This window comes from Hibiscus syriacus, unplaced genomic scaffold (assembly GCF_006381635.1).
Source record: "Hibiscus syriacus cultivar Baekdansim isolate YM2019G1 unplaced genomic scaffold, ASM638163v2 tig00013565_pilon, whole genome shotgun sequence".
In the NCBI taxonomy this organism is placed as follows: Eukaryota; Viridiplantae; Streptophyta; class Magnoliopsida; order Malvales; family Malvaceae; genus Hibiscus; species Hibiscus syriacus.
This window is the reverse complement of record NW_024062303.1, coordinates 218,075-241,802: the sequence shown is the minus strand read 5'-3', so window position 1 is coordinate 241,802 and position 23,728 is coordinate 218,075. Positions and strand designations below refer to the sequence as shown.

The 23,728-nt window shown below is 34.5% G+C and overlaps 3 pseudogenes; 2 read left to right on the top strand and 1 right to left on the bottom strand.

Annotated features, from left to right (window-relative positions):
* Positions 1-492: 492 nt before the first annotated feature.
* On the top strand, positions 493-4,085 carry LOC120206256 (annotated as a pseudogene).
* Positions 4,086-7,736: 3,651 nt separating this feature from the next.
* On the bottom strand, positions 7,737-8,350 carry LOC120206239 (annotated as a pseudogene).
* A 1,401-nt stretch (positions 8,351-9,751) lies between these two features.
* LOC120206246 lies at positions 9,752-12,012 on the top strand (annotated as a pseudogene).
* The last annotated feature ends 11,716 nt before the right edge of the window (positions 12,013-23,728 follow it).

Below are 23,728 nucleotides of genomic sequence, written 5' to 3'. Positions count from 1 at the left end.
TATTAGTATCGTTAACATTCTTCTATTAAACTGATGTCTAGCATCAGAGATATAATTTTAATCAAATATTAGGAGAAAGAATGATTTATTAAGTATTTAAATTTAAAAATTGAGAAGGAAAGTAATCTTATTTAATTAATATTAAAAAAAATTAAAATATTATTTTACCAAAAAAGTTGGGAGTCAGATCCCTATACTACTTCTGACCAATATAAAGTTATATTTTTGTTATATGACTGTCAAGTTAATTTTTTTAAATATAAATCGATAAATTCAATATAAGAATTTTAATAATATTAACAATTGAATTTAGATTTCTAAATCTCAAAGGTATAGGTAAATTCCTAAAAGTAAAAACAAAATGACTAAATTTCAAATATATGAATAGTATACGGACTTAAGGCATAATATCAGGAACGGGAAGAAAGGGTGTCGTTTGTACTTTACAAAGGGTGAAAAATGCTTCGAAATTCATTAAAAAGTCCTATTTTCCCTGTTTGTTTTGTTGCGGAAGGAATCAAAAATGAAGAACGAGGCGAGCAGCAGCAATAGCAGAGAAGAAAGCTTGGTTGTCGATTGCGGCCGCCGGAGAAGCTCCTGCGGTTATTGTAAATCATCTGGTCGAACCAGCATCTCTCACGGTCCGGTTCTTTATTTTTTTTTCTTGGATTTTGTTTTCAATTTCAATTTGGATATGATTGACTTAATTTTTATTGATTTAGGTATAATTAGTAGAAAAGTAATTTAAGATATTGCTAAGGATTCTAAATTATTTCAACTTTTTGTTGATATTTTCTGGTTTCTTTTTTGGAGTTGTTGTTGCAGGTTTATGGGCGCATAGTCTTACAGTTAATGATTATCAAGGTTTTTTCTTGAAATTTATTCTCAGCAAGTTTCTTAGTTAATTTTATGCTTTCGAATTGTTTTACCTGTGAAAATAAAATTCTGACCATGCATTGTCTATTGAAGAAGTGGAATATGTAATTTGGTTTTAGAAATTTTTTTAATTGCAAAAGAAAACTTTTTTTTGTCAAGGATATGTGTAATTTGGAATTGAAGGAGTGTTACGGGGTAGTGATCATTAAGATTAATTTGATTTATAATGTTTGATAAGACTATATATTTACATTTTTTGGTTTTATACTACTGTTTCTTGTTAGATCTTCTTGACCGTGGTTGGAGGAGATCCGGTTGTTTCCTCTACAAACCTGAGATGGAAGGGACATGTTGCCCATCTTATACTATTCGTTTGAAGGCAAATGATTTTGTCCCTTCTAAGGAGCAACGTCGAGTTTATAGACGAATGCAGAGGTATAATCGTACTCATAGCCTGTTTTTGTCTGGTTTCTGATTGCAAATTGTCAAATACCTTGTTGTTGTAGTATAGTTTTAAGAAAATGGCATTGCTAAAAAGGAAGATACTTTCATATCCAAGATAAGCTTTTCTAATTGAGCCAAGTAACCACCATACTCCTAGCGACAAAAAGGGTTTCTGAATATGGACATATGTTTGAACATGCATTCATCACATTCTTTTGGAATGTGTAGATCCTGAGCTCTGACAGTAGTGTATGCCTAGGTTTTTAGATGGCACACTTGAGGCGAGGAAATCAATGGAACTTGCTGATGATCAAAATGCTTCTAAGCATACAGGCAGCTCTGTCAATCATTTAGTCTCAAGCTCTGGGAATGAATCTTTCTTTTGTGGCAATAAAAGGGAAAATAAGACACAAGAGTTTATGCTTCGTTTATCTAATGAAATAGACAAAGTGGTGCATACATTTATTGAAGTGGGGAATTTCCTTCTGGAAATCAATTTCCAAAAGCTGCGGTCAAAATGGTTCCACATGCCAAAAGAAAGTTAGCAGCTGAAGGGTCAGAAGATCTTTTATACACCAGCAACACTGCATTCCAAATATCAGCCACTTTGAGGCGGACACGATCAGCTGAGAGGGATGGCCAACAATCACAAATAGCAGAAGAAATTGATCTGTGTCCCAAATCTATTGCCGAAAAGTTGGCATTTTCTTTAAATCAGCTAGCAAAGATTTATGGCTTGTCCTGTAGGGCATGCAAGGGGCATATTAATTTTTATTCTACCGATAAAAGTGCATCTTTAGATAAAGATGTTCAAATTGTTGTTTTGCCTGAGGAATCTGGGAGTGGAAGTCATGGCTCTTCTGCCAAGAAGAGCTCTGAACACCGTCTAGGGCAAAAGAGGAAGCTTGAGATCCATTTGAAAAGGTCCAGTTTCGATCCAGAAGAGTATGCATTGTATAAACAATATCAAATTAAAGTGCATAATGATCCGCCAGATCGTGTCACAGAAAGCTCATACAGGAGGTTTCTTGTTGACACTCCCTTATTTTATGTTTCCCCACCTGCTGATGGCATGGTTCCTCCATGTGGTTTCGGCTCATTCCATCAGCAATACATGATTGATGGCAAGCTAGTTGCCGTTGGTGTAGTAGACGTCCTTCCCAGATGCTTGTCAAGTAAGTATTTATTCTGGGATCCTGATTATGCATTTCTATCATTGGGTAAATATTCAGCTTTGCAAGAGATTGGTTGGGTGAAAGAGAATCAAGCGTATTGTGCTAGTCTTCAGTATTACTATATGGGCTATTATATACATTCCTGCAGCAAGATGAGATATAAAGCAGCATATTACCCATCTGAGCTTCTTTGCCCTCTTCGTTACCAGTAAGTTCTGCCTCCACCGACCATGTGCATTTACACACACTTGCAGATTTTGGATTTTGAATGCCGTAAAATGCAAGCTTTATGGTGCATTTGTATTAGACTTAAAAGTTACTTAAGCAAACAACCAAAAACATGGGGCATCTAGCGATTTTTTAACTCAGTCCATTTTTTAATATTCCAGGCATTTAAACTTGATCTCTTCTTTCTTCTCTCCTTTATGACCTTTTTTAATCTCATATTCTCTGTTTTTGCTTGATATTCTTGACTGTTTTCGAAATTCATCTTCTAGTTTGCCCATGTTGTATATAACTAGAGTTGAAGTTCTCATATTAAATGTTTACGACTGTCTGCATATGCTGGTGGTTTAAAGTTTTATGAGCTGAAATAATATTTCCAGGTGGGTTGCATTTCATTTAGCGAGGTCGATGCTTGATAAACAGAAATACGTCATCTTATCTGATTATGTCAGTTTACAAGATGGAGAGTCATCCCAATCGTGTAATCCAGAAAGTCTCATGGACTTGCAGCATGATGAGAATGGACTAGAAGACTCAAATGATGTTTTTATGGGTGAAATGAACAGATGATTGAGATTGAATCTGACAACTCTGATGATGAATTGGAGCTGGAAACAAGTGGCTTGGGATCTGGCGCAATAGATAATGGCGATTTGACTAATGTTTTAGTTGGACTGAGAGGTTCACGATTAAGATACAAGGTAAGCAAATGCTAGGTGTTTTTTTACTCGGCTCTTATTTGTATGCTAACTTTATAATAAGAGTAATGTTTGCAATTTTATAATCACCCGGGAGGGAGTTTACCGAGCTTTTTATGTCGTGATTTCCTTCTTTAGTTCATAAGTTTCTCCACGAGATATTTGTTACGAAAAAATGATGCAACTTTAGTTTATACAGCCTGTGTATCAGATAACGTTCCTGTATAATTGATCCATAATCTAATTAACGGTTTCTTTGCGAAGGATCTACAACGAGCATTTGGTCCCATTGAAAGGAATTACTTTGAAACGCAATTGCGCAGCTACCAGCGGGTGGTGGGTGTAGAGCTGTCCAAGCGAATGGTTTATTCACTTGGCTAAGAATTTGTTATGATTCAAGATGTCTTGAGAAGTTTGGTCTTGAATCAATGTACCTTCAAGTCGCTTTACTTGGAGTAGAGATCAGTTCAGTTCAATCCATTTATTTAAAGAAGCGAACATTCCTTAATAGATACGTACATCTACCTCTCGCATACGTATCCGACATGTTCTCTTGGTTTGACGATCGAAACCGGGTGAGTTTCTTCTGTCGACTGAATTATGCTTATGCTTTCTTGTTGTAATGACAATTATATGCCATTCAAATAAGATTTGTCTTGCCTCTTTATGCAACATCAGACCTATTTGAAATACGAATCGGATTTAAACTCTAATATAAATCGGTATTTGGGAACATAAATAGACTTGTACAACTATATATGATATTATTATCGTATATGAATTTAATCTAAATCAGACGACGCATGCATACTGCTTGTCCATAAACAAAATCAAAGTTTCTTTCAATATTTCTGATTATTTACTCACCATTCAAGGATGGATATTCCTTCCTTTGTACTTCTGGTTCATTTTAATGTCGAATGGTTGAAAGTTATCTTTGAACAGAGATTATTTTGTATTTAGTCCAGATTAATTAAAAAAAAACTTATACTACGTTGTGTTATTTTTAGAATAACTCTTTGATACATAAATTGTGCAAATTTTAAACCTACCATCTAAAACCCTAAATCTATATCTTAAGTTATAAAATTTTAGAATACATAAATCTTAAAACCTAAATAGGACATATAGCATTCAAATAGACTTGTATAAATTTTAGTTTACACAAGTTTAATTCATCTTATTTTTATATATAGTAGAAAAATTAAAAAAATAAGTTGAGTTGTTAATGTGTAAAAGAATAACAAGTAAATAAATATAATGAAAGAGGATATGTATAAAATATTAAATATCAAATTAGAATAGAATAAATATTTTTTTAAAAAATAAAACAATAATATGGGCGGGTTGAAAACGGTCTCGAATTAACTATTTACAAACATACATAAGTTTAAACAAATATGAAGTATATTAGGGTTTGTTTGTTTCACGTAAAATGTTTTTTGGAAAATGTTTTTCTTATTTTTCAGTGTTTGGTTTGAGGAAAACTGATTAGTCAACGTAAAACATTTTCATGGTCAACAAATTTTCTTTGAATTTTCTGAAAAATGACTTATGGTCTGATTTTTCGAAAATCATTTTCCGAATTTTTCACTTCAAAGAATAAATACTTGAAATAATTTTATTTTAGGAATTTGATATTAATATATTTTTAATATCAGTTTAATAAAAATATTAATTATTAAAATATTTAAAATATATTTAATAATATTTCTAATAATACGATATTATATTTTTTAATATTATAATAATATACTCGATTATATTATAATAATATTTTTTGGTACAAAAAAGTTTAAGTAAGGGTAGCTCCCTCAATCCACGGCCAGTGCATACTTAATACACAATTGGGATTTACATAGGAGTTTACAAATTGCTCACCAAGAGTGACGGTGGTAGGATTCGAACTTAACATAACAAACTCAAAAACATTTTTGTTTTTCAAGAGATATAATTCATTTTACGGAAAATATTTTCCGTAAAATAATTTCAATGAAACAAACTGCCCTTGATCATATGCATAAATCCGACATGGTCCATAAACACCTCTAATCCACGCCTTAAACAAAAGATGTGACCAATGACCACAATATACAACCCTATTGTATAATGTTTAACATGGACATATAATCTTTATATTTTAATTTGATATAATTTAATTCTCTTACCAATGATTAATATTATGTATTAATCCAAATCATCATCATAGATCAGTCTCATAATTTAATGTAACTTAGTGAGCCTCGTAACTTAGTATGCTTAAAAATTTTAATATCAATTGATTAGCATTAATTGATGTCAGTTTAATGTCTATTATTTTTCATCAATTGATTCAACCTGATTTAAAAAATAAAAGATTAAAACGACTTCTTTTGAAAAATCCAAAGACAGATAATTGTCAACAAACCCTTCGGCACGAAAAATTAGAAAATGCAGATGACATACAGTGATAAAATAAGACTGTCAACAATGAAAAAATACATGGTTTTTTTTTTATTTTTTGCATGTGTTTTACAAGAACGCAATAGAAGAAAGAGTTGATCAAGTGTTAAAGGCAGCAACGAAGGAAATAGGACCCTTGCCCCAAAGATGAGGAAAGCAAGCACGGCGAGCCTCGAATGCTTGATCTCAGCCACCTTGAGGGAATCAATGTTGTCAGGGTCGGAGGCTAGGCCAAGTGGGTCAAAGCAGCCACCGGGGCAGAGCCTCTTCTCAGGGTCGGAGGCTAAGTCAAGTGGGTCAAAGCAGTCACCGGGATAGAGGCTCTTCTCAGGGTCGGAGGCTAAGCCAAGTGGGCCAAAGCAGCCACCGGGATAGAACCTCTTCTCAGGGTCGGAGTCTAAGCCAAGTGGGCCAAAGCAGCCACCGGGATAGAGCCTCTTCTCAGGGTGGGAGGCTAAGCCAAGTGGGCCAAAGTAGCCACCCGGGTAGAGCCTCTTCTCAGGGTCAAGCTCCGCATTCCATTGGAACTCAAATGTATCCAATCACCAATACCTCTATCCATATGAATGTGGTCGATGAAAATGGAAGTAGTTGCCCTAGGTATGATGATCCTTCCACTAACCCTACCTATAAATACAACACAAAAATCTGGCATTTTAATAAATAAACAAGGCTTAATTTTACCAAACGTTTGTCGTTTTTAATTTATCTATATACTTTAAAACGTTCTAACTGGATCTTTAAAGTTTTGATATTGTATCAAGGTCTTCTTATCAAACAAATTATTGTTTGGACGTCTAATGTAGGTTTAGATGACGTGAATATAAAAACATACATACCTACCTACCGCATGAACAAGTTAAATTTGACGAATGATGTTAATCAAATTTAAGAGGGATATATATTTATCTATTCAAATATACTAAAACCCAATATGTGAGTTTTATACATGGACCTAACACTTAACTTCAAAATTACTAATAACCTAAGAAATATTTAAACCAAAAAAAAATGAAGATTGTGATTTTTAATTTAAAACTCGTATAGACTTAGAAAGGTAATTAAATAAGAAAAAGTTAGAAGTCAAAGTTTACTTTTATTAATTTCGAAATTAACATAACCATAAAGTGTAATTGAACCAAAAATATACTTGGGAGTCCGAACCCCTCCCATCACCATCCATATCATTTTCTCTCTAAACAGTTAAACAACAGAAATATCTCATTAATACGATATTAATATTTTAAAATCAATTAAATATTATTTTTATTTTGACTAGGTTAAGATGATTACAAAGTTGTATATATTCTAATTACTCTCAATCATTTGACAATGAACGCTATATCACTTTGCTGCAACCATGAGTGTTCAAACCAGTGATCTCTAGGAACAACAACGATTCTTTAACATTAGGTAAGTTGATTCATTTAAATATTAAAGATAAAGTGCATAAAAGATAATTGAATTATATTTAAATGATCGTTTTAGTTATTAAATTTTTAAATATTATAAATTGTTAAATTTATAGAATTATTATACACCACAAAGTTATAATAAATGTAAAAGATTAATAGAATTAATTACATTTATAACAGTTCAATAAATTTTGTTTCACTTAAATTTGTTTCGTTCATAATGTCAATTTGTTCAATGACTATTTTATCAAATTTTGTTAAACTCAAGAGCTAAGATAAAATAAAATAAACTTCAAGGACTAAATTTAACAAATTACTAAATCAAGGACTAGAGTTTACTTTACCGCATATATATATACACACTCAAAGGTAAGACAAGATTAGTCCCATTTTAACATTAAGACATATTATAGATTCTAAATATATACTAAAATCACCCAATGTTGATAATGTGAATATATTTAATTAAAATAGATTGATAATCACAATCTTGAATAAAAATGAGTTTAAAATTAATAAAAAAAATTGCATGCAAAATGCAAATGCAAGTATGTTAAAGGACATACCTTTCCTGCGTCTTGCCATGCAATTCCGCTGAGTGCCTCAACAGCGATAGCACCAAGAGTACTCAACCTTACATTGCCCATCTCCCATGAATCAGCTCCCACTCTCTAAACCTTTGCAACCCGAACACCACCGTGTACAGTTGAAACGGAGTCGGTTTCAGCCCCGCCGTCTCGCTAATCACCCCTATGATCTCACCAGCTTCATTCTTGGCTAAGTTCTGGTCCAACGAGTCCAGATCAAACTGCAAGTCTTCAGCCGGCTTGCCAAACCCGAAACGGTCGAACCCTCGGTCTCCGATCATTGTCCCGTCCAGCCATTCTGGTGTGTTCGCGCCCCGGAATCAAATGAGACGGTCGGGTGGTGGTTTCGGGGAGGCCTTTTTTCGGTTGTGGTGGTGCTTTCTTGGTTCCAAAGCCAAATCTAGCTTGGATTCTGCCGGAACCTTGGTTAAAGTTTTGGATACGGGTCCCGAAAATTTTGACACGGTGGCAGATGTGGTGGTAGCCATGGCTGAGGACTTGGCGGTGGTTGGGTAGTGCTAGAAGATATTGGGTCTACAAGTTTGTACAATGCAATCACATATTATGTCATGAATATCGGGGAATAACATGTATAAAAAATATATCTAGTTATGCCCTTTAGAGTTTTTGGCATAATGAAAAAAAGTTATATTAAATAGTTATTTTGGTTCTTATTTTTTTTATTCTAATAGGGCTTTGGCTCAATTCTAACAATTAATGTTCATGCACACACACTCATGTTATTTATAATTTTTATGTTTTTATACGAGACAACTAAAACTATAAATTTAAGTTAATTGATTCCACTACAAAAAAAGTGTTCTGTAGCGGCGTTTGGGGAGTAAACGCCATAATATTTTGGAATATAGCGGCATTTATAATACAAACGCCGCCAAATGATACTTTAGCGGCGTTTTTCCAACAAACGCCGCAATAGAGTGGTAATTTTGCGGCGTTTATGGCACAAACGCCGCCAAAGAGTAGTCATTTAGCGGCGTTTGTATCCAAAAATGCCGCTATATAGTAGCACTATAGAGGCATTTTAATATAAACGTCGCAAAAGAATTGGAATTAGTGGCGTTTTCATAGAAACGCCACTAACTTTAGACATATAACGTCATTTTTTAATAAACGCCGCAATAAAATAGTATTTTAGCGGCGTTTTTACAAAAATGTCGTAATAGGTTCATATATAGACGTTTTGGTAACAAACGCAACAAATGATTCGTACTTTAGTGGCGTTTGTACAAAAAACGCCGCAAATATTATTAACATTAGTTGCGTTTTATTTAAAACGCCACCAAGTTACCCTTCAGTGGCGTTTGTGTTGTTAAACGCCGCAAAGTCTGTTTTAATTCTCCTCTAGCCCTAGCCATTTTTCCATCACGATTTTCCTTTCCCTCCCGCCGATTACAATTTACCCAGAGAACTAACATCCATCTCCTTCACTGCGTCCAAATCCAACACAGCTTGTTCTTAACCCTTATTTCCCTTTGATTTCTCTTTGATTTGAGACCCGGATCAAAAATTTCGCGACGAAAAAGAGAAGCTTTTCGCGATACCCAGGTTAGGCTTTCTTTCTCTTCATTCGTTTGCCCTCTTAGTAGTGTTTATAAGTTCTTTCTTGTTTTGGTTGAGTTGTTTATAATCTTTTCGCAATACCCAGCTTTGGTTTTGGTTTGTTTTCTAATTTTTAGTCATCTAGAAACTCAATTTGTGGGGCATTCAAGAGAAACCATAGGATTAAATCGTGATCTTTGAGATTTCATCTAGATTAAAAGTTGAACCCTTGATTCTCTCATCGCCGTATCTCTAGCGAGTCTTCTCCCTCGGGTCAACTCCATATTTTCTCTCAAAGAACTACACGAAAATCTCCGTGCTTTGGTTTGCTGTGCCTTTTGATTATCTTCATAGCTCATTCGATCTCTTCGGATTTCAGTGGAATAGGGAAATTGGGTTTTCTTTTTTCAGCCAAGATTATTCTGTGTTCTTGGCATGATTCTGATCGAGGGAAAAGTTGGTGTTTGAAGTGGGAACTCTGGTGATGAAAAATGGGGGAAAATGGAAATGCAGCTGCTCAGCACACTGCAATCAACGCAGTTCAGGCATTAGGGAGAGGATTTGATGTCAACTTTGACACGAGGTTGTTATACTGTAAAGGTGTTGCGGGTTATAGGATTGTTGAAATCGACGAGGAACACGTTAGGGATGTCTACTTGGACGATCAACTTGTTCTGCACAATATTTCCAAAGATATCAAGAACTCCCAGGAGCCTATTGGCTGTCATAGTTATGGGGTTTGTAATTTTCATGAGGTAAAATAATGTTGTGATTTTCTGGGTTTAGCTCAAAGTAAAAGTTTGGAGATTTATTGCGAGGTTGTAGTCTGTAAGAATTGATATTTGTCATTAGTGTTAATTGTTGGCCTAGAGTAGTTAAATAGTTTCTTGCATGGTATGTCCTATGGAAATATACATGTAATGTTTGATTGTTGGTGTTTGATTCCAATGATTTGCTTTGACTTGATTTCTTTCAAAATGATTTGTATTGATTTTAACAATTTCTAATTTACTTTTTTCTTAACTACCAACTGCAGATGGTGGAGTATTTTAATAAAAAAAGCAAATGTGTCTGGTAGTTTTCCACTTGGTAGTTTCAATTCTGCATTTAGCTTTATCGGTTTGATGAATATTGATTTCGTGGTCACGTAGATGCTCTCTGTAGATGGATTTTACATTCCACTTGCCAAGTTAGAGCTTACAATGTCCCAGTTGGTGTTGCAAGAAAAGGTTAAACAAGCCGTCCCAATATCTTGGGATCCATTATCCTTGGCAAGGTATGCACTATTTGTTGGTTAATGTAAAATTCTTACAATATAGGTTCAAGTCCTAATTTTGCTCTATTTTACAGTTTCATCGAAACTCTCGGGACACACGTCATCACTTCTGTAACTATTGGTGGTAAAGATGAGATATACGTCAAACAACATCACTCTTCACCTTTATCTACCATGGAGATTAAAAACTATGTGCAGGATATTGGAAACCAGAGATTCTCTGACAATGAAATTCATAGTTCAGGTCAAATCAAATTGAAGGATAAGGGTAGTTCCACATTGTTTCTATCATATTTTTATCATCCTTCATTGTCCATTGTTGTCTTGATATAATTTCTAAACTTTACAGGGTGTTGATCCTAGATTATTCAACAGTCAAGGGATATACCCTCAACCTTCCAACGCACCATATCTTAATGGGAAAGAGGTATTTAGATGGCTTGTCGGTTTTATTAGTGAAAACTGGAAATCAATTTGCTTATGAATATTTGATATCATTGGGGTGCTATTCTGTTACAATTTACTGTTCGATCAGATAATGCAGCCACCCCATGCAGTGGAACTAAGCTTTATTTTGGTGGTGGTTCTTGTCATTCTTCCTACTGTTCCTCTTTAGTTTTTTGTATGGCAATGATGTACAGTAATGACATCATCGATCATGATTAAGTGTACAGGAGAGGCTAACATGCATAGTTTATTGCTTTTAGTTGCCAAAAGATATTCGAGTATATCTTGCTTTAGGATTAGGTTTGGTGGTTCAATTTTTTTATGTTTGAAAGTGGATATGGCTGCTTGCCTCTGGTTGCCAAAAGACGTTATTTACATGATTTACCTGGAACTCATTCTTTTTTGTATATCATTTACTCTTAGTCAATTCCAGATGTGTGACTAGATGTTTTTGCAGGATGTTACGGTCATTTTCCGGAGGAGGGGAGGAGATGATCTGGAACAAAATCACACTCAATGGGTAAAAACCGTTCGTTCCTCTCCTGATGTCATTGAAATGACTTTCTATCCTATTACTGCTCTGCTTGACGGAGTAGCTGGAAAGGAGCATCTGGCTCGTGCAATGAGTCTTTATCTTGAATGTAATACAACCAATTCTTTGTGGTTTATCAGCTGCAATTTGTTCATTCTCATTAGTGGAGTTATTAGCATTCTGTTAATGTTATTGAACCGTGTTTAACTGAACTTATATTATGTTAATGAAAACTTTTATTTATTATATTGGATTTGATGTTGCTTGTTATGGATATAGAGTTTGATGTTATTGCTGTCTTGTTTGTTGGATAATGGAACAGGTTGAAAAAATAGATTTAGGGTAATCGAACATAATTTTTAAATTGGTTAAATTATGCATTATTTAGCGACGTTTGTAACAAAAAAACGCCGTAATATACCTTACATTTAGCGGCGTTTGTATCCTAAAAATGCCGCTATATACCAGACCTTTTGCGGCTTTTGTATCAAAAAAACGCCGCGAAATCTCAACACCTATTGCGGCGTTTGCAAGAAAAACGTCGCTAAATTACAAGACATATTGCTGCATTTGTGATAAAAACGCCGCTAAATCTCAACACCTATTGCGGTGTTTGTGGAAAAACGCCGCTAAAAATTAACACGTATTGCGGCGTTTGTATGAAAAACGCCGCTAAATATCAACACCTATTGCGGCATTTTTCGTTCACAAACGCCGTAAACTTTAGCGGCGCAATTTTCAGCGGCGCTTTTTGCGGCGTTTGTCATAACGCCGCATGTGTTTTTTGTGGCACTTAAAAACGCCGCTATAGGTAAAAAAAACGCCGCAAAAAGCCAGTTTTGCTGTAGTGTTCTTAATTTGATTGTGCGATTGTTATTGTCTCCGTATATGATGTGTGCATTCGAGTATACTTAATGTGTAATTTTTGTTTTTATTTATTGGTGGGGAGTGATTATGATTGAGGGTAAGTACATAATAGGGCACTGAACTATACTTAAAAGATTATTTTGATTGTTGAACTTTTAAAAGTTATATAATGATCATTAAAATTTATTGAATCATTATAAAATGTATCAAATTTGTACACTTATTATAACACCACAATGATTATTTCATAATAGTTTGATAAATTGAATGATTGTTTTATAACTTTTGAAAGTTTAGTGACCTTTGATGTACTTTACCCTTTGATTTATAAGTAAGTTCCTTAGCACACAATTTATGATCATTATTGAATAAATTTTACCCAAAAGTTTTTTTTCACTTACATCGTAATTGTGATATAATATAATTTCATATTAATATATTTGTATCTTATCCTATTATTTTTTATATTATAAGATAATCCTATAACCTTTTCTAATTATATAATGCCAAAAGTTAGTTAGAAGGCATTATCCAAGGTATATTTATATGTTCTTTTTTATGGTAAGACATAATCATATAAAGCATAGAGAGTATCATATTAGCTTTCTATTCATTTAACGATCCATATGATATAGATGGGCTGTAAAGGCAAAAATCATGAGGCGGACCATCAATTCACACGTGTCAATGTCTGTTGAAGTTTATGCACAAGAACCTTAGAGTTATCAAGAAGATACAAAAGTGTGTCATTAATCAAAGATATGCGGTACATTTATACACAAGATTACAACCTTAACAACCTTATAACAACTTATAACCACTCTAACTAATCTAACAACATGCATACTAACTGCTTAACAAGCACACAAACTCCAAGCTATACTGCACACAAGCGTATATGCTCATATGCATGCAATCATGCTTCAACATTCTCCCCGTCCTTCTCATATGTTCCCTTTTTTGCTACTTGCACTTTCTGACTAAACAACATATGCACAGACTTAGCCAACGGTTTGGTCATCCCATCAGCAACTTGATGCTCTGCTGGTACATAATTAATTCGAACAGCTCCACACTCAACCTTCTCACGCACAAAATGTATATCTAACTCTATATGCTTCGATCGTGCATGAAACACAAGATTAACACTCATGGCAATAGCACTCGTATTATCACTCTACACAACCGGAATCACATCAACTGCTTAACCTATGTCTGCCAACAGAGACTTAACCCAAATCACCTCATCTATTGTATTAGCAATGCTCTGGTATTTAGCTTCTGTTGTTGAACGAGCCACTGTCTTCTTCTCTTTGTACTCCATGAGACCAAGTTGTAGCCATGGAACACGCATGAGCTAGACACTAATCTACAATGATCAACGTTACTAGCCCAATCAGCGTCAGTAAACGCAGTCACACAGTAACCTTCAGACTCAAACGATTGCCTGAACACCAAGCCACAATCAACTGTGCCACTCAAGTAGCGTAGTATCCTCTTAACATCAAGCCAATGGCCATCACAAGGATGATGCATGTACTGAGCTACTCGATTAACGTTAAATGCAATATTCGACCTTGTATGACTTAAGTACAACAAGAAACAACTATGCTTCAATACATCTATGCATCTGAAAGCAGTTTCCCAGCATCACAAGTTATTTTTGGTAAAACCACCATTGGTGTAGGTGCGGGTTTGGTAGTAAACATTCCAGTCTGCTCCAGCAACCCTTGAATGAACTTGCGCTGGCTTAACACCAACTGCTCAAGCGACCTACGCACTTCAACACCAAGGAAATATCCAAGCTCTCCCAGATCTTTTAAGGAAAACTTTTTACCAAGTAAACTAACCACTTTATTAACAACATCATTCGATTCACCTGTGATGATAATGTCATTATGTACATAAGTACTAGTGTACGAATGCCACCCACTCGGCGTACAAACAACGATTCATCAGTCGTTGTGCCACAAAACCCTAGTTCCAACAAGAAGTTGTGCAGGTTGGCATACCACATACGCGGTGCTTGACGCAACCCATACAGATCCTTCTTCAGCCTACAGACCAATCGAGTCCCATCACTAGCCATTCGTTCAAACCCTGGTGGCTGCACCATGTACACCTCTTCTCCAAGTTCCCCATTAAGGAACGCATTATTAACATCCACTTGCCTTAAACTTCAACCATGAGTCACGACTAGTGACAACACAACATTCACTGTAGTGGTCTTCACCACAGGGCTGAATGTATCATTGAAATCATGGGCAGGTACCTGTGAGTAACCTCTTGCCACAAGACGAGCCTTATGCTTCAACACACACCCATCAACATTGAATTTGATCTTGAACAACCACTTACAACCAACTGTTACTTGCTCTTTCGGTAATAGTTCAAGCGTCCAGGTATCATTCCTCACCAATGCATCATACTCAGCCAATACTGCTTCTTTCCATTATGGATCTTGAAGTGCCTGAGTAATCGAGCATGGCTCACTGCCACTACCTCGAGCATGAGCAACAAATACATTTGGTTTAAAGATCCCTCATTTACTAAGAGTGACCATAGGATGTTCATTGTGAACTGAAGAACAAACTGGAACAACCTGAGTCTGCCTAGGCACCTCAATAGAAACTGAGGAACTTGTTGGAACAGCCTCAGGTTGTCTAGCCACCTTAACAGGAACTGCCTCATCAACCACACCACCATCATGTTGACCTCCACGAACATTTCCACTCTCAGTAGATTGGCTCACCTCACTGCTAGAAGTCCTACCTTCAGCAACCTCTGGCACTTCCCCATTGCACACTGGTGCATACCCAAACTCGTGCACCACATCTTGTGAGGAATTACCACAAACACGTTGCGCACCTGGAACCACCATTAATAAAGCTCCAGTACACTGCCTTTCTGCAGCTGTCGCATTCATATTCTCACCTCCAAACTCAGCAAATGGAAAAACCTACTCATCAAAGACTACATGATGAGACATATACACTCGACCATCAGGTGCTAACCACTGGTACCCTCGATGATTCACATATTAGCCCAAAAATACATACGGTTGTGACCTGTACGTAAGTTTATAAGGTTAAAACACTCGTAGATGAGGAAAGCACCTACAACCAAACACCTGTAAATGATCATACGAAGGAGGCTTCCCAAACATTTTCTCAAATGGTGTATAACCTTGAAGTACCTTAGTTGGCAACCTATTGATTAAGTGATTTGCAGTTACAACTGCAAATGACCAGTACTTCAAGGGTAAAGATGCCAAACTAGTAAAGTCAAAGCCATCTCAAACAAGTGCCTATGTTTCCTTTCAACCACCCCATTCTGTTGGGATGTATGAGGATATGTCACGTGATGATGAACCCCACATTGTGCAAGCACGACTGATAGAGATCGATACTCACCTCCCCAATCACTCTGCATTGTTTTCACCTCCTGGCCAAACTGAGTTTGAACCAGCCTCTGAAACAAGTGAAATGCTTTGACATCATGCCCTTTGTTTTTCAGCAAATACACCGAAGTATGCCTTGAGAAGCATCTACAAACGATACATAATACCTAAATCCGTTTGACACAATGTAACCAAGACCCCCACAGATCGGTAAACACCAACTGAAAATGTTGTTCATATTGAGTTTCAGACGCATAAAATGGCAGCTTATGGCTTTTGCCCATATGACACGAAACACATATGGAAACAACTGTTTATTCAAACTGCTTGGTAAGGTGATATTACATTGTTTGCAAACTTCTAGCAAAACTTTATAAGATGGATGACCTAATCGATCATGCCATAGTACATAGTTATTACTATAATTACAGACTATATTTGCTTCAGCAGCTCGACCCCGAGTAGATAAGACACCACCGAACTAATACAAGCCACCAGTTTCTCTACCTCGTAGCAACACAACACCAGTCCTTTCATCTCAAACCATACAGTGATCAGCATAAAATTCCAAGAACACTCCATGATCCCTAGTAAGCTTGGAAACCGATACCAATTTCTTAGTTATTGAATGTACATGTAACAAGTCACTCAATATTAAAGCACGAGATGTAGTAAAGACAAAAGTTTGACCAATTTTATTAATGTACATACCACTACCATTGCCTACAGTAAGCTTACCAGCTCCTGTATAATATGAGCAATCTATAACTTCTGTGGCATTAGGCGTTATATGGTGAGTGGCCCATGAATCCACAAACCATGAGGAAGGATATGAGCTCGTGGCAGCCACAATTGCAACAGGCTTAAATCGTTCTTGATCATTTACCCCAGCTGCACTCACATTCATCTTGTTCCCACATACACACTTGTTGGAGTTGTAATGGAAAACATTAGTTGTAGGCATTCTATCCTTAAACGAGTTCCTCACATCAACCTCGTCTACTCCAGAGAACGATTTATTGAACCTGTACCAGCACCGATTAACAAGGTGATTGTTCTTGCAACATAACTGGCACTGCACCTTAACACGCCCTCTACCACGACCAGCCTAATTATTATAGACAACATGTCTCTCTGACATGGCTTGATCTTGTCGAGGGAACCGATTAGCTCTGTCATCCATGAAAGTCTTTACTTGTGAGACATTCGCAACAGCAACTATATTGTCAAACCTGCTGAAATTCTTTTGTTGAGTTTCAGCATCAATGAGTACAGACACAACTCCTTCTAAAGTTAAGGCGTCATGGCTGGCTGATAACATAGTAACAATTGACATGTACTCAGCTGATAACCCATTCAAGATGGTTGTAATATGCTCCAGATCAGATATTGAACTGCCACGTGATGCCAAGGCATCATATCTCTTTAACTTGAGAGATGTAGCCTCGCATCCCTAGATCTCCTTGATGAACTACTTTAAGTTGATAGTACAAGTTCATTACCGCCGTTGTAGATTTACAAGTGAAAATCTTGTTAATAGTCTTCCACACTTGAGCAGCTGTCTCAGTCCCACCAAATGTGGCAACAAGGACAGACTGATTGTAGACAGTAGCCATGAAGCCAAGGCACTGTCTTGGGCCACAAAGATCTCATGATCTTCATTTTCAACAACCGTGCCATCATACAACACAATCATCGCAGGCGGAGAAACCACTAAACCATAAAGCAGTTTCTCAAGTCGATGGCTCCTAAACATCAACAACACATGTTGTTTCCACAGTAGGAAGTTTCGTTCATCAAGAACCACGCTCAATCGTTTATTAGTAAAACCTTTGGAAGCATCTACCAAATGATCTGAGCTGCTCACAACACCGCCATATAGTGAATGTGCACTCAACGAGAACCCGAAGCAACTCCTACTGCACCACCAGATTACCAGCATGTGATACCATGTTGAAGTTAGTGCACAAAAACCTTAGAGTTATCAAGAAGATACGAAAGTGTGTCATTAACCAAGGATATACAGTAAATTTATACACAAGATTACAACATTAACAACCTTATAACAACTTATAACCACTCTAACTAATCTAACAACCTGCACATTAACTGCTTAACACGCACACACACTCCAAGCTATACTGCACACACGCACATATGCTCATATGCATGCAGTCATGCTTCAACAATGTCGGAGCATATGGGGAAATAACATTCTTGGCCACGTGTTCGAAAGAGACAGGTCCAAGTAGCTTGCAAAAGTGCCAACGTCATCATTGTCAATGAAACAATGGCGTTAAAATCGATCTATCACCACCATTTTTTTATAATTTTGTCGCGTTTGTCGTGGTAATCATGATTTAACATCTTTACTTAAAACTTATATCATTTTAGTGTCGTAAGCATGAATTTAGTGAATATTTATAAAGAATAATCTTAAGTAAACATATTTATTCGATTGATCAAGCTATTCGTCTTCATTTTCTGATATACTTTTAAGTTATATCATAGCTTCTAATTTACTATTAGAGTCATTTCGGACATTTTTGGGACCCTAAGGAAAACTAAAATATAGACCCTTATAAAAAAGTAAGTATATTCTATTACTTTGAATAATTAATTCGATATTACATTTATAAATCGTAGAAAAATGATTGAATTAGGGACTTAAATTATAAAAAAGTGTGATTAAAAAAATTAGTGACATCAGTTATAAAGGTAGAATGTGAGATTGAAAAAAATTGGAGCTTAATTATAAAGGACTAAAATGTGATTGAAAAACTTAAGATGATCAATTATAATGTAAAAAAGTAGTATTTATAAAATTAAAAGTTTCATTTATAAAAATAATAAGTAAAATTACAAAAATTAATGTGCTCAATTATAAAGATAAAAAATAAAAATAAAAAAATAAAAAATAGTGGTCTTATGAAAAATGTAGCCCTCGAGCGATCACTCAGGGTGCACCTCCTTATAGCTAACACTGTCTACTATGAGCATTCTTTTTCTTTATCTTAGAACCTCTCTTCCCTTTCTCTCTAGATAAAGTTAGAATTAGATAAAAATTTAAAAATATAATTTAACGTTAATTAGTTACAGTTTATTTTGTAAAGTTATTGAGTCTTTAGATAAAATCATAAATTTAAATTATAAATTTAAACTTTAAATTCTAGACTTCTCAAATGATTTTTTATTATACAAACTAATATAAGAAAAAATACGAACAGTAAAATAACATCATAGAATTAAAAATATTATTGATATGTGATGTGTGAAGAGAAAAATGAATAATTAACAAGATTGATTTAAATGATAAATAATTTAATATTGTTCAATTAAAGTTTTAATTTTGAATCATATGCAAAAAATATTTAATAAAAAAATTATCTGATGTATAATTCTGGTCAATCAAATAATCAAGGCGAAACTTGGAATGAGAGGAGGAAAAGAAAGTGAATAATAAAGGGGATCTAAAAACTTGAGAGAGATGCACGTGAGGGTTGGGTTGATCTGTTTCTCTTTCCATCCAGGGTCACTGGCAAAAAAGGAGCAAAACGTTTAATGGAGGCACACGTGCACTCTGACACGCCCCATTCGTGTGAAATTTCAGACTTGGGGAAGTGTGTACAAATTGGATTTTTATTTTTATGTTCCTTCATCAGTGCCACACGTGTGAGATCAGACCTCGTGTTTCGTGGGAGGCTGACTTGTGCCAGAGTTGATTCCCTTTGACCAAACTCTCCCTGTCTTGTTCCCTCTGTTTTACCCTATTCTGAATGATGCCGTGTTAGGGCCACGATGGAGGGGGCACTGCTCACTCTTTAATTTTAATTAATTCGAAATTAAATGTTTTAATTTTGGTTTTGAGTTTAATTAAATATTATTATCTAATTTTGAAAGCCTAATTTGATTCAAAACAAAATTTTGAGATCACTTTGAATAAAAATAATTTACATGATTTGTACAATTTAATAGGATCATTCATATATAAAGTTTTGAGTATAACAATGATTTTTTTTTGAAAAGATTAGTTTTGAATTCGATAATAATTAAAAATATAAAATAAGACGTAGATATAAGTCTTATTAAAAAATCTTTTTAATCTTAATTGGAAGGAAAATAATGTCATGTAACGTTGTGAAGAGGACCAACACCCAAATTCAAGCACACTAGTCTCTTTTGCACCAGCGAAACAGCCCCAGAATCAAAAGCTACGAGACGAATACATAACCACCTCACATATAATCATTTAACATTAAAATATTAAAAAATACATTTAACATTAAAATATTAAAAAATACATTTAACTTTCTTATACCTCCTCACGTATCATCTCCTTTATAAAAGACTTCCTTCATAAGTTGTATTTTTACTTTTATTATATCGAAGTTTCACATATTTCATAATATTTTGAAGTTTTTGGAATCTTATATTATTCAGTCAGCATTAATCTCTTAGTATAATCACTACTAGATCTATAATGTCTTGGAGTTAAATCTATTATTTGACTATCAAATTTAATTATCCTACCAAGATACGAATAACCATCATAACTATAAATATAACACTGAAATTAAGAATCTGTAATTAAATTCTTAAACAATACTGGAGAGGGGCTTGGATTCTCTCTCTCATAGTCACTCTTTACCTTTCTCTCAGGCTCTCTTCACATCTCTCTACGACTGTTCTATTGGAAACGAAAACAGATGTTCTATAAACTTTATAATTTATATAATATATTAATACAAATTAAAATATAAATACTATACTAATTACGACTAGTTTACAAGCACAATCTCACATATATTTTATAGCTCTTTGTTCTATAAAAATTTCTTCCACGCACATGCATTTTAGCTCCAACATGTAAAATAAATTTTGACTAAAAATATTAACAATGTCAATAATTGTATTAAATCTTTTAAATAAAAAAAGAAATTGCTCAACTAATTAACCATTGCTAAAGCGATAAATAAGTAGCATTATTTAAGTTATTATTGAGTCCCAAGTCCCACATTCAAACTTGGAGAACCCCTTGCTACCATCATGCAATACCAATGAACCTTACCTATAAAAAATTAATTGTAGAAGAGCAAAATGAAAGGACAATGGATAAGAACATGAAACAAAGTATCCTCAACTAATTAATTATTGACAGATTTTGGACCAATAATTTGGTACCAATCAACTTTACCAATTGCTGGACAAAGCCAAAGAATGTCCTCAATAATTTTATACCCTTCACTATCCAACTTTTTGGGCTGCTTGCTTGAATTATTTTCCAATACTTCATAGGTAAATAGATTTTCATTTACATTGTTTAGTCAATTTAGCTTAAGATTGAAAGATTAATGTCAAAGTATTTTAAGTTTTTTATATACGTGTATCCATATATATGAACCTATTAAGTAATCTTAGTGATTAAAAGAAGTGTTTTTTTCTAGAGGTTATAGTTTTAAGCAGTTACGTCTGCGGTTGTGTGTTGTTAATGACTTAAAAATTCTGAATAAATATTATATTATAACTATCATTAACTATTCAAAAAGATATATACAATGTATATACTGTCCATATCCATTTATACTCATAAATCGAAAGAATTGAACTTTTAAATATACTCAATTTCACATCTTCATGTATAATATATTGATAATGATATCAATGAACTAAACTCATTTAGCCTTTAAATTCAAATTTTACAATTGGGGAAATGATTATTACCTCATTAATTTTTGGCTAGATGAGAATATGTCTAGCTAGTATAACTATTTCACCTTTTTTAAGAAAAAAATGGAATTAACATGCGATAATATATATGTTTATTTAGATTTAGATTTGTGATATCTTGAAATTAAATGGGATAAATTATTCGGTCCCCTTCACAGAAAGAATAAATTAAGAAGTGAAGATTTGATGAGATTTCGTGGTCCTTTTTTGCTTTATAATTTGTACAATAACATGTTTATGCACCACAAATTATGACTATTGGCCTTTGTGGTCCAGTGAGTGACCCTTTCTAATTACTTCCACCCTAAATTCTAGGCTGGTTTTGGGGAAAAAACAATAATTGAAGAATGATTTTTACTTTATCTTTTTCCAATTCTTAAGATTAACTCTATTTTATTACTATTTGTATTTGTTAAATCTTTTCCCTGATTGTGTTATCTTGATTTTATTTATGGATCTCATATTCAAGTTATGTGAATGAGAAAAACAAGTATTAACTACGTGATTGATCACTTTCGTTTATGTTTTTTTTTCATTTTTTTCTTAATGATTTCAAAAAACATAATATTTGGTCACTTTTGTTTTTATTTAATTAAGACGTGGTCACTTTCGTTTTTATTTAATTAAGATATCGTCATTGAGGGTTAAATGTCATTAGATTTTTAACGGATTGCTAAAGTGTCATAATGAAAATATAAAATCGAAAGGGATAAACTACACAAATGATCACTATTGTTTGAGTAAAATTTTGTTTTCCCACTAAAATTTCAAAATTAACAAATTGGTCACTAAATCATCAAATAGTTCCTTATGATTCTTCTATCATATCTCTCAGTCATCTATTATCCAAAAAAAGTGGAATACATAAATTTGACGAAATATTTCATACAGATGAAGACGACAATTCAATGGTATGAAAGTTTGGGAAATTTTCAATCCAAATTTGTATTTTCTTTCTTTCTTTTTTGTGGCTTTTATTTTTCTAGGCATTTTTTGACTCTTTTCTTAATCTAATATTGATGAGAAGTGCATTGGAGATTCAGAATAATTCAATCATCTAGATTAGCAGCAAAAAAGGTGCTAGACTATTGGGATTCAAGATTGAGCTCCAAATAGTATTCATAATGGTACAACCACGAAGTATGTGGAGAACCACTTCTTCCGGAGCTGATCAAGCGGGACAAGAGGGGTTATGAACGAAGCCTTTGTGACACTTGTTATGGTTGGAAAGAAGTTATTCCTTTTGACAAGCCATAGAAAGTTGTGAATACGCTCGGTAACATGAAGTTGATGATAAGGATATACGATCAAGTTGAGAAAGTAAAGGGAGAAAATCAAGGATTTTCACATTTGAATATTTCTTTGTAATTATCTGTAGTATATGGCAGTTACTCAATTTATTTTGTTTCCTTTTTATTAGTAGTTAGTTTTCTTATTTTTGCTCACATAATCTATATGTATATTGATCATATCAATAAGAACAATATGCCATATATTTCTTTATCCTATTATCTCTTTCATGGCATCAGAACCACAGTTTGCTCTTTGATCTCCAGCAAGCCTCTCATCCCCATAATTTCAATGGCTAATGAGAAAAACCAAGTCATCATCCCCAATGCTTAAGAACCCACAAAACCGCTAACCATGATCACTATCCATAACTCCATTAAACTCACACCCACCAACTATCTTTCTTGGAAGCCCCAAGTGAAGCCATTCTCGTAGGCTACGACTTACAAAAATTCATTGATGGGTCCCACCCTGCTCCTCCACCCACCATCATGACCAATAATGTTATCTCTATTAACTCTGCATACTAGACATGGTTACTTCAAGACAAACTATTATTTGGAGCACTTGTCGGTACTCTTTCACCCTTTTTAGTTCCTCTCATCACCCAATCTAAAACCTCCTATGAAGTCTGGCAAGTCCTCGCCAACACCTATGCTCGCCATCTCATGGCCATATCAAGCAACTCAAATACCATCTTAAAAATATTACCAAAGGTTCTCAATCCATTACAGACTACATGCAATCCATTAAAATATGGGCAACGA